This window comes from Nerophis ophidion, linkage group LG19, assembly GCF_033978795.1.
Source record: "Nerophis ophidion isolate RoL-2023_Sa linkage group LG19, RoL_Noph_v1.0, whole genome shotgun sequence".
Classification (NCBI taxonomy): domain Eukaryota; kingdom Metazoa; phylum Chordata; class Actinopteri; order Syngnathiformes; family Syngnathidae; genus Nerophis; species Nerophis ophidion.
The window spans coordinates 3,374,504-3,387,095 of record NC_084629.1 but is presented as its reverse complement, the minus strand read 5'-3'; the positions used below and the strand labels follow the sequence as shown (position 1 = coordinate 3,387,095).

At 42.8% G+C, this 12,592-nt stretch overlaps 1 protein-coding gene across 7 annotated transcripts in view; it reads left to right on the top strand.

Annotated features, from left to right (window-relative positions):
* Positions 1-12,592, top strand: part of nr4a2a (nuclear receptor subfamily 4, group A, member 2a) — a 460,443-nt gene that overhangs the window by 196,356 nt on the left and 251,495 nt on the right. For 3 of the 7 annotated variants that reach the window (XR_009802876.1, XR_009802875.1, XR_009802871.1), the window contains one exon: positions 806-2,183. The exons of the other annotated variants lie outside the window; for them this stretch is intronic. The gene's annotated coding sequence lies outside the window, so the exon portion shown is untranslated. Of the gene's footprint in view, positions 1-805; positions 2,184-12,592 lie in introns of those variants that run through there. 7 annotated transcript variants of the gene reach the window in all.

The following is a 12,592-nucleotide window of genomic DNA, read 5'->3' as shown; positions in this document are numbered from 1 at the left end:
CACGTTTATTAATTCATGGTAAACCTTTCAACCCTTGGGGAATTTTTTTCAAATATTTTATAGTTTTTTTTCTCTAGTGACTCAAAGCGCTTTACATAGTAAAACCCAATCTCTAAGTTACATTCAAACCAGTGTGGGTGGCACTGGGAGCAGGTGGGTAAAGTGTCTTGCCCAAGGACACAACGGCAGTGACTAGGATGACGGAAGCGGGAATCGAACCTGCAACCCTCAAGTTGCTGGCACGGACACTTTACCAATGGAGCTAAACCGCCCTGGTACTTCTCAAGTTTCTCGTGTTCCTTCTTCTATCGCCGCCACACTTTTCTGCTCTTTGTCCACACCCACTATGTCTGGTTGGCTAGCCAGAAACTGTTTGTCAGTCTGAAATATATATATATATATATATATATATATATATATATATATATATATATATATATATATATATATATATATATATCTACAGATTATTGAGGAAACCCCTCATGAAACAGTTCTGTAGAGATTAAGTAGTCTTGTGATTTTTCCCACACCTACATATATAAATATATATATATATATATATATATATATATATATATATATATATATATATATATATATATATATATATATATATATATAAAAGAAGGTGTGAAAAGGTGGAGCTGGCGGGGCGGGGCGCGCTGGAGCCCTGCCCAAGATGGCGGCAAGGAGGCGGAGAATGCGGTGGAGCGTGCCGGGAGGGACGCCGCCGCAATCTAATTCAGGTGTGTGGCTCACATACCGGGAAACGATTAACACATCTCCTCTTGCTGTATACAAGGGGAGAAGGAGGAGAAATCGGGGCAGAAGGAGGAGAAAAAAACCACAGCAGCGCATGAGAAGCAAGAGGAACAGAGAGCCATAGACAAGGACGACGGCGACTGAAAGAGCGGACCGTGACCGAGCAGTGGAGGGAGGAGCAGAAAAGGGATCCGAGCTGCTGACATATTTATTGCAAAATAGAGAAGTCAAACCTGCTCAAAAGCATGTCCTTTCTGGGTGGTCCATTGAACCCGCACGATAACGGCAAGAGACTGTCACAGAAGGGTACCTAACGTCCACTGTAATGATACCAAGTACAGGAATGTATCTAGTCCATACTACTATGATTACGTTGATATTTTCTTTCATTTCTTTTAAATATATATCATGTTTATAAACACAGGAAATACATCCCTGGACACATGAGGACTTTGAATATGACCAATGTATGATCCTGTAACTCCTTGGTATCGGATTGATACCCAAATTTGTGGAATCATCCAAAACTAATGTAAAGTATCAAACAACAGAAGAATAAGTGATTATTACATTTTAACAGAAGTGTAGAGAGAACATGTTAAAAAAGAAAGTAAGCAGATTTTAACAGTAAATAAACGGGTAGATTAATCATTATTTTCTACCGCTTGTCCTTAAAAATTTCGGCAAAATAATACAATGGAAAATGACACAATATGTCGGCAGCTAAATTAAGAGCCTTTGTTTGTTTACTTACTACTAAAAGACAAGTTGTCTTGTATGTTCACTATTTTATTTAAGGACTAAATTATAATATAAACATATATTTAATGTACCCAAAGATTTTTTGTTTAAATAAAGCTAATTATGCCATTTTTTGTGATCCCCTTTATTTAGAAAAGTACCAAAAAATATCGGGACAACACTAGCAAGAAGTTAGGCCTTTTCACCAGCAATCCTCCGAAATTCCGCTGGTGTGCATCAATTAATTTTTTCCCCATTTTACGGTAAATTTCCCTCATTTTCAAATGCAGATAATGACGTGTGATTTAAAAAAAAAATGTTTACCTCATTTTTTTAGATACCTCATCATGTTTGTATTTCCATTTAGTCCGTGCGCACGAACCACCTACTGTCTAATTGAAGAGGTGGCTTGATTTTGATTTCCTGTAATATAGATTTTGAGTACATCGTAGCCTACATTTGACTGTCAAGCTCATCCCTCTCGCAATCCCGCTAATTGGTCTTCTCTCCTACTCACCTCCAGGACCTTGCGATGTTCACGTAGATGGGGGGGGGGGGGAGAGAAAAAATAAGACACCAAAAGAAAACACAAGCCAGGGATAATGAGATTCTTCAAATGTGGTGAAAAGCAACAGAAAGCGGTGACATTTCAGCTTGACATCTGCAGCACTTCACAGGTAAAGGGGAGGGCGGGGGGGGGGGGGGACACACATATTATGCCATGGGTGTGTAAAGTATGGTCAGGGGGCCGTTTGTGGTCCACAGCTTGTTTTTTTTATTAGTCCATCGCATGCATCTTTTTTATTAAAATATTATGAAAGAGAATGTTGGACCGTGTCAAAGTGTGTTGATGACGAACCCCAAGATGCAGAGATGGGGGCAGGCATGGAGTGAGAAAACATGATTTAATTAAAAAAAATACTACAAGAGAAAAAAAACCAAAGGGGTACAACCAAAAGCGCGCACGAGGCGGATAACAAACTAAGGGAGCTAGCATGAGAGCTAGAAAACAAAAGGAATTTAGCATGGAAGCTAGCAAAAACAAAAGGGCCTAGCATGGAAGCTAGCGGGTAGCAAGCAGGAAAACAGAAGCCGTATTTGTAATATAAAAACTAACTTGAAGCAGGGAACAAAAAACAGTAAGCTACAAACATCTAACGAAATATAGCTTACCGCTACGCTGCAAAGACACGACAGAAGCGACAATACATGACAATAATCCAGCACTGACTGGTGGAACAAAGCAGGTACAAATAGGTGTGGGCTGATTGACACCAGGTGTGGCCAGGGAAACAGCGCCCAGGGAGAAACACAGGAAACATAAATAAATAAGAGCGCTGACAGGAAACACTACACACACACAGAGGAAACAAAGACAAATGCAGAGGGAAAAACTAAAACATAGACAAACTGTCAGGGGCAAGCCTGACAGACCACACAGGATAGAAAAAAGGAAAAGTATGTGACAAAGTTCGAATGTTTGAACATAGTCCATTTAATTGAAGGATGGCCAAACTTTAGAAGTGGGATTCATTGTGCATCTCAGGATTCTCGATTCAACACGACTCTCGTAAGATATTACCTGGTATATCAATTATAATAAAACATTTTCAAAACAGGTTATAAAAGCTCCTCTTGTGTCATGACCCGTTTCATCATCTTTGTTTAGTTTAAGAGTGTCTTTCAGGTGTTTTTTTCGGTTGACTTCCTGTTTTGCGCCCTTATTTTGGTTCCACTTTCTGTTTTGTTTGCATTCTTTCATCTCTTTCTGAGCGCTTCCCTCCTCACTTGTGGCTTGTTGGTACCAGTTATCTCACCTGGTGTTAGAAGGCTATTTAAACCTGTCTACACATTTGATGACACCATGCTCTCAAGTGGGTCTTCGGACGCCACCATCCTCCCAACTTGGTTTACCGACGTCACCATTCTTTCAAGTGGGTTTCCCGACGCCACCATCCTCCCAACTTAGTGTACCGACGCCACCATCCTCCCAACTTAGTGTACCGACGCCACCATCCTCCCAACTTGGTTTACCGACGCCACCATCCTCCCAACTTGGTTTACCGACGCCACCATTCTTTCAAGTGGGTTTCCCGACGCCACCATCCTCCCAACTTGGTTTTGCAACGCCACCATACTTTGAAGTGGGTTTCACGACGCCACCGTCCTCCCAACTTGGTTTTCTGACCCCACCATTCTTTGAAGTGGGTTTGTCAACACCACCATCCTCTCAACTTGGTTTTTCCGACGCCAACAACCTTCTAACTTGGTTATCCAACGCCACCATCCTCTCAACTAGATTTTTCTGATGCCACCATCCTCCCAACTTGGTTTTTCTGATGCCACAATCCTCCCAATTTCGTTTATCCGATGCCACCATCCTCCCAACTTGGTTTATCCGATGCCACCATCCTCCCAACTTGGTTTATCCAATGCCACCATCCTCCCAACTTGGTTTACCGACGTCACCATTCTTTCAAGTGGGTTTCCCGACGCCACCATCCTCCCAACTTAGTGTACCGACGCCACCATCCTCCCAACTTGGTTTACCGACGCCACCATCCTCCCAACTTGGTTTTGCAACGCCACCATACTTTGAAGTGGGTTTCACGACGCCACCGTCCTCCCAACTTGGTTTTCTGACCCCACCATTCTTTGAAGTGGGTTTGTCAACACCACCGTCCTCTCAACTTGGTTTTTCCGACGCCAACAACCTTCTAACTTGGTTATCCGACGCCACCATCCTCTCAACTAGATTTTTCTGATGCCACCATCCTCCCAACTTGGTTTTTCTGATGCCACAATCCTCCCAATTTCGTTTATCCGATGCCACCATCCTCCCAACTTGGTTTATCCAATGCCGCCATCCTCCCAACTTGGTTTTCTGAAGCCACCATCCTCCCAACTTGGTTATCCAACGCCACTATCCTCCCAACTAGGTTTTTCTGACGCCACCATCCTCCCAACTTGGTTTCTCTGACACCACCATCCTCCCAACTTGGTTTATCCGATGCCACCATCCTGCCAACTTGTTTTTTCCTATGCCTCCCAACTTGGTTTATCTGATGCCACCATCCTCCCAACTTTTTTTTTCTGATGCCACCATCCTCCCAACTTGTTTTTTCTGATGCCACCATCCTCCCAACTTGGTTATCCGATGCCACCATCCTCCCAACTTGGTTTTCCGACACCTGCATCCTCCCAAATTGGTTATCCGACGCAACCATCCTCCCAACTTGTTTTTTCCGATGCCACCATCCTCCCAACTTGGTTTTTCTGACATCACCATCCTCCCAACTTGGTTTATCTGATGCCACCATCCTCCCAACTTGTTTTTTCTGATGCCGCCATCCTCCTAACTTCGTTTTCCGATCCCACCATCCTCCCAAATAAGTTTATCTGACGCCACCATCCTCCCAACTAGGTTTATCCAATGTGACCATCCTCCCTACTTGGTTTTCTGATGCCACCATCCTCCCAACTTGGTTTTTCTGACGCCACCATCCTCCCAACTTGGTTTTTCTGACGCCACCATCCTCCCAACTTGGTTTTCCAAGGCCACCATCCTCCCAACTTGGTTTTCCAAGGCCACCATGCTCCCAATTTTGTTTTCTGATTTCACCATCCTCCCAAATTGGTTTTATGATTAAAATAGTTTTTAATCATATTTGTTTTTATATTGTTTTTATTGTTTTTATTTTTATTCATTTGTTGTTTTGTTCAGTCATTGGTGGAGCATAATATTGTTTTTAACATGGCTGTGCAGCACTTTGGAAACGTTATTGTTGTTTAAATGTGCTATATAAATAAAGTGGATTGGATTGGATTGGAGTCAGATGCCACCATCATCCCAACTTGTTTTTTCTGACGCCACTATCCTCCCAACTTGGTTTTCAGATGCCACCATCCTCCCAATTTTGTTTTCTGATTTCACCATCCTCCCAACTTGGTTTTCAGATGCCACCATCCTCCCAACTTGGTTTTCAGATGCCACCATCCTCCCAACTTGGTTTTCAGATGCCACAATCCTCCCAACTTGGTTTTCAGATGCCACCATCCTCCCAACTTGGTTTTCAGATGCCACCATCCTCCCAACTTGGTTTTCAGATGCCACCATCCTCCCAACTTGGTTTTCAGATGCCACCATCTTCCCAACTTTTTTTTTCTGACGCCACCATCCTCCCAACTTTTTTTTTCTGACGCCACCATCCTCCCAACTTGCTTTATCCGATGCCACCATCCTCCCTACTTGGTTTTCCGATGCCACCATCCTCCCAGTTTTGTTTTCTGATTTCACCATCCTCCCAACTGGGTTTTCCGACACCACCATTCTTTCAAACGGGTTTGCCAACGCCACCATTCTCCTAACTTGGTTTTTCCGATGCCACCATCCTCCCAACTTGGTTTTCAGATGCCACCATCCTCCCAACTTGGTTTTCAGGTGCCACCATCCTCCCAACTTTTTTTTTCTGACGCCACCATCCTCCCAACTTGCTTTATCCGATGCCACCATCCTCCCTACTTGGTTTTCCGATGCCACCATCCTCCCAGTTTTGTTTTCTGATTTCACCATCCTCCCAACTGGGTTTTCCGACACCACCATTCTTTCAAACGGGTTTGCCAACGCCACCATTCTCCTAACTTGGTTTTTCCGATGCCACCATCCTCCCAACTGGGTTTTCCGACACCACCATTCTTTCAAACGGGTTTGCCAACGCCACCATCCTCCCAACTTGGTTTTCCGATGCCACCATCCTCTCAAGTGGATGTCAATAATGCCATTTTTTGTGCTACCCTTTGATTAGAAAAGTACCAAAGAGTATCGAAATAATTTTTGCACCGGTACTAAAATATTGGTATTGGGACAACACTGCACCTGGGTTATATAATCATTTTCATTCCAAATTATGTGTTGTAAAAATGGGTTTGAATCAAGACTCATTTCTGAACTGACTTGTCACCACAAATGTGATGAATGATTAATTGAATCATGAGATTCACTTCTCTACAGTATAGGGTCACTTCCATTTTCTTCTTGTTATTATTATTTTTTTTTGTGTGTGTAATGTATTAATCCCGGACATTTTTTTATTTTGTCCGTAGAAAGTTTTTGAGGGACAATATGAAGCTGGTCGCACTTTGGACACCAGTGATATATTCAAATAATACAAAGCTGTTGTGTATTTGTTATCTGTTACACTTGCCCATGTGTGACAATTTCACAACTGAAATTTTCTGCACTTTGCCCATTTTTTTTTTTTTTTTTTTGTAAAGAAAACAAGTACAAATCTCAGTCAGGCATTCAGTCATTCAAGGCAAACATGTCAGTGCCTCCCCCGCCCCCGAGTGACGAATGAACACAGGCGGCTAAATAAAGCAATATGACCACGGGGACCAGGAATTCGCCGGATAAGTGTCAGCCGCGGAGAAAAAATGAAGCATTTACCTGTTTGTAATCCAATTTCTCCGTGGCGTTGTGTAGATATCGGAGTCCTCCGCGAGCGAGTCGGCTGCCGAGGCGGCTGATGAGAAATGGTGTGGCTCGCTCACGGCCAGTTTGGAGATCTGACTGTTGAGAGTCAAGCCAAACGCATCAACATTCGGATACTTATTGTCCCAAATCTTTGCCGCGCTATTCAAATATGCACTCTAATATTCATGATGAGGGGAATATTGAGGGGGCCATACATATTCCATTGGTTAAAAGCCGCTATCATTCCCTGCACTGTGACAGCTGCAATGTCAGGAAGGAAGTTCATGCAGGAAAACACAGTTACTTTGTTCCACCGCTTTCACTCTGCACATTTCTATGCATACTTGACTGCAATCTTATGACTTCCGTTGCATCTTTAAGTCGGAACTTCTTGGCTCTCCCTCATGGTTTGTAAGTCACACTTTTTGATAAGGAGGGAGAAGGAATTCGGAGAGCATCCGTTCATTATTGGACGAGCCAAGCAAATATACAGCCAGAGGGTCTGCGACCAGCGGCATGGATAATTGATGACATTAGAGAATTTAATGGTAACCACAAGGGGTGCTTTCACTCCACCGAGGGTGGCGTCGGAGCTCTTGGTTGCTTTGTTGGGTCTGCGCCTGTCACCTCCCAGGGGGTGAGGGTGATGGGTTGTATGCAGTGGATAATCTCATCACACCTAGTGTGTGTGTGACAATCATTGGTACTTTAACTGTAACTCATTGGACGAATCCTCGCTCATGCCATGCTTGACTGGACACTGGCGCAGAGTTGGTGGGCGGCCGAGGGTGGAGTCAGAGCTCTTGGTTGCTTTGTAGGGTCGGCTCCTGTCTCTGGCCATGCTCCCCGTTCACCACAGCAGACGATGGCATGAAACACCGCAGTTGCTTTGTTGGGTCTGCTCCTGTCACCTCCCAGGGGGTGAGGGTGATGGGTCGTATGCAGAGGATAATCTCACCACACCTAGTGTGTGTGTGACAATCATTGGTACTTTAACTTTGACGTATCCTCGCTCATTCATACAGACTGGACACTGGCATAGATTTAGTGGGCAGCCGAGGGTGGTGTCGGATCTCTTGGTTGCTTTGTTGGGTTTGCTCCTGTCACCTCCCAGGGGTTGAGGGGATGGGTTTAAATGCAGAGAATAATCTCACCACACCTAGTGTGTGTGTGACAATCATTGGTACTTTTACTGTAACTCATTGGACGTATCCTTGCTCATCCATACGAGCTGGACACTGGCCGAAAGTTGGTATGCAGCCGAGGGTGGAGTCTGATCTCTTGGTTGCTTTGTTGGGTCCGCTCCTGTCACCTCCCAGGGGTTGAGGGTGATGGGGTTAAATGCAGAGAATAATCTCACCACACCTAGTGTGTGTGTGTGACAATCATTGGTACTTTTACTGTAATTTATTGGACGAATCCTCGCTCATCCATGCTTTGACTGGACACTGCCGCAGAGTTGGTGGGCGGCCCGAGGGGTGGAGTTGGATCTCTTGGTTGCTTTGTTAGGGTCTGCTCTGTCACCTCCCAGGGGGTGAGGGTGATGGGTCGTATGCAGAGGATAATCTCATCACACCTAGTGTGTGTGTGACCATCATTGGTACTTTAACTGTAACTCATTGGACGTATCCTCGCTCATCCATGTGGACTGGACACTGGCCGAAAGTTGGTATGCAGCCGAGGTGGAGTCGGATCTCTTGGTTGCTTTGTTGGGTCCGCTCCTGTCACCTCCTAGGGGTGAGGGTGATGGGTCGAAGCAGAGGATAATGTCACCACACTAGTGTATGTGTGACAATCATTGGTACTTTAACTTTGACGTATCCTCGGCTCATCATACGGGACTGGACACTGGGCGTAGAGTTGGTGGGCGGCCGAGGGTGGAGTCGGATCTCTTGGTTGCTTTGTTGGGTCTGCTCCTGTCTCTGCCATGCTCCCCGTCCACCACAGCAGACGATGGCATGAAACACCGCAGAGGCCACCACAGTTTATATGTTGTTGTTTTTTGTTTTACTTTTGTAGCTGTGTGTAGAAGTGCTGTTTGCATCAGCTCTGCTCTTTTAATTTATTTAATGTCCTTTGTTTTCTTTGATGTTTCTCTCTTACACATATGTGTGTATTCTATGTCTATGAGTTTTTTTCCCCTTGGCTCAGTATGGACCCTCTTTCCAGGGGCCCAGGCTAGATTTATTAATTTTTTTTTTTCATTTTTCTCATTCATTCATTCAGTTTGTGTACCGCTGGAGGCCTTAAGGGGCTGCCATTTTTGAAGACATCACTCCCTGTACACATGAGCATGGCCATTTTGGAAGAGTGGCGCCCCCTAAGCTCACATCCTGTTTATACAACCCACTTGAACTGCATGATGCAAAGAGGTCGCCCACTTTCTGCACACTCAGTTAACACAGAGATCCAAACTTCATGTGACCTTCCAATTAGCCCTCGTACAGTACGCAAAGAGATCCATGGAATGGGGTTTCCATGGCCGGGCAGCTGGATCTAAGCCATACATCATCAAGTCCAATGCATAGCGTGAGATGCAGTTGTTTAAAGCATGTCGCCACTGGACAATAGAGCAGTGGAGATGCCTTCTCCGGACTGATGAATCACGCTTTTCCATCTGGCAATCTGATGGACCAGTCTGGTTTGGAGGTTGCCAGCAGGGTGGTACATTTCTGATTGCATTGTGCCGAGTGTGAAATTGGTGGATGAGAATTATGGTGTGGGGCTGTTTTTCAGGAATTGGGCTTGGCCCCTTTGTTCCAGTGAAAGGTACTTTGAATGCTCCAGGATGCCAAAACAATTCCATAATCCCAACCTTGTGGGAATAGTTTGAGCAGTACCCTTCCTTTTCCAACATGACTGTGCACCAGTGCACAAAGCAAGGTCCATAAGGGCATGGATGACAGCGCCTGGTGTGGATGAACTTGACTGGCCTGCACAGAGTCCTGACTGAAACTCTTATTACAAGCATCCATCTGTTGGTTTATTAACCCGAAGTCGCATGAAAACCAACCCAAACAAGACATACATATTATTTCCATTAATAACCTTTTTCTAGATTTTTCGGATGCATATGGTAGAAAAATAAACGACTTTGACAAACAAAATGGTTAGTTGTAGTATCAGGAAAAGCCTGCAAACTGCGAGGCTCACATCAAGCGTATCCGGGGCAGAACTTCCTATTGTTGCGACGTCTTTATCTAAAAGTGTCTAAATGTGAGTTCATCCATGCCGACCAGTTCTACCAGGTCCGCCTTCCTCTCTGCAGCGGCTGAAACATCCATGCAAGAACCAAGCAGTCATCCATTTCATTGTCATATGACTTCAGGGGACAGTACAATGTTAATAAATGTGCTTCATTATTATGCAGTCTCCGTATGAATTTCATGATGGATTTCTGAAAGAAGAAAAAAAAAATAGTTTTCAGTACCGAGCTGTCACTATATCTAACATGATTTTATATTTCACCTTCCAAACATTGTCCATTTAGATTAAACACGTCTGCTGAAAATAAGATAATTATAGTTTTGTTATCAGGATATAGTCAATGTCATTATATTAAGTGAAACCTCCAAATGTATTCACTGTACATTAATGTGTGTATATATATATATATATATATATATATATATATATATATATATATATATATATATATATATATATATATATATATATATATATAATATATATATATATATATACAGTATATATATATATATATATACGCACACGTTAGGTCAGGGAAAAAAAAGACAAAATAATCCCTACAAGCCTTGTTTCTTAGGTTTACCTATTGTCATAAAATCTGCGAGACTTGCGAAACAGGCTTGTAGGAATGATAAGGGGGCGGCATGTTGTAGTGGGTAGAGCGATTATGTTATCAGACAGAGATGTCTGATAATATCGGACCGCCGATATTATCGACCGATAAATGCTTTAAAATGTAATATCAGAAATTATCGGTATCGGTTTCAAAAAGTAAAATTAATGACTTTTAAAATACTGCTGTGTACACGGACATAGGGAGAAGTACAGAGCGCCTAAAACCTTAAAGGCGCTGCCTTTGCGTGCCGGCCAAATCACACAATATCAACGGCTTTATCACCCTTACACAAGTAAATGCATGCATACTTACTCAACAGCCATACAAATCACACTGAGGGTGGCCGTATAAACAACTTTAACACTGTTGCAAATATGCACAGCATTGTGAACCCACACCAAACAAGAATGACAAACACATTTCGGGAGAACATCCGCACCGTAACACAACATAAACACAACTGAACAAATACCCAGAACCCCTTGCAGCCCTAACTGTTCCAGGACGTTACAATATACACCCCCCCCCGCTACCCCCTACCCACAACCCTCCCGCCCCCAACACCGCCCACCTCAGCCTCCTCATGCTCTCTCAGGGAGAGCATGTCCCAAATTCCAAGCTGTTGTTTTGAGGCACGTTAAAAAAAAATTATGCAGTTTGATTATTTGAAACTTTTTTTAGTAGATTGCACAGTTCAGTACATAATCCGTACAATTGACCACTAAATGGTAACACCCGAATAAGTTTTTCAACATGTTTAAGTCGGGTCCACGTTAATCAATTCATGGTACAAGCATGTGTTATCAGCATAATACAGTCATAACACAAGTTAATCAGCATAGTATATAAATTGAATTATTTACATTATTTACAATCTGGGGGGTGGGATGAGGAGCTTTGGTTGATATCAGAACTTCAGTCATCAACAATTGCATCAACAGAGAAATGTGGACATTGAAACAGTGTAGGTCTTATTTAGTAGGATATGTACAGTCAGCAGAGAACATAGTGAGTTCAGGTAGCATAAGAGCAAGTAAATACATTAGAAATCACTTTGTGACTTTAATAATAAATATGCAGTGCCATGTTGGCATTTTTTTTTCCATAACTTGAGTTGGTTTATTTTGGAAAACCTCGTTACCTTTATGCATCCAGCAGGGCGTCACACAAAGTTAGGCATAATATTGTGTTAATTCCACGACTGTATATATCGGTATCGGTAATTAAGAGTGGACAATAACAAGCCATTATTGGACATCTTTTAGAAATATATATATATATATATATATATATATATATATATATATATATATATACATATGTGTATATATATATATATATATGTATGTGTATATATATATAATATATATATATATATATATATATATATATATGTATGTATGTGTGGGGAAAAATCACAAGGACTACTTCATCTCTACAGAACTGTTTCATGAGGGGGTTCCTCAATCATCAGGAGATTTTAATGGTTTATATAGGGCACAGAGTGGGTGGGTACAGGCAGGCGTAGGGGGGTGGTGATTAGCTCATGTGTTACCTAGGAGGTGTTTCCGTCTGTGGCGGCATGTTGAAAATTATTTCACTGCGCTTGTTGAGGGATGACAGGTTTGGATGATATATAATAAACAGTTTCTGCATCTTTTATTACCACTGTTGTAAGGTGTGCTGATGCCACTGTTGTAAGGTGTGCTGGATGCAAGAAATTGCCATGTTATTGAATAGTCAACACTTTGAGGTTCCAAATGTGCTTGCTGAGTTCTGTAGAATTC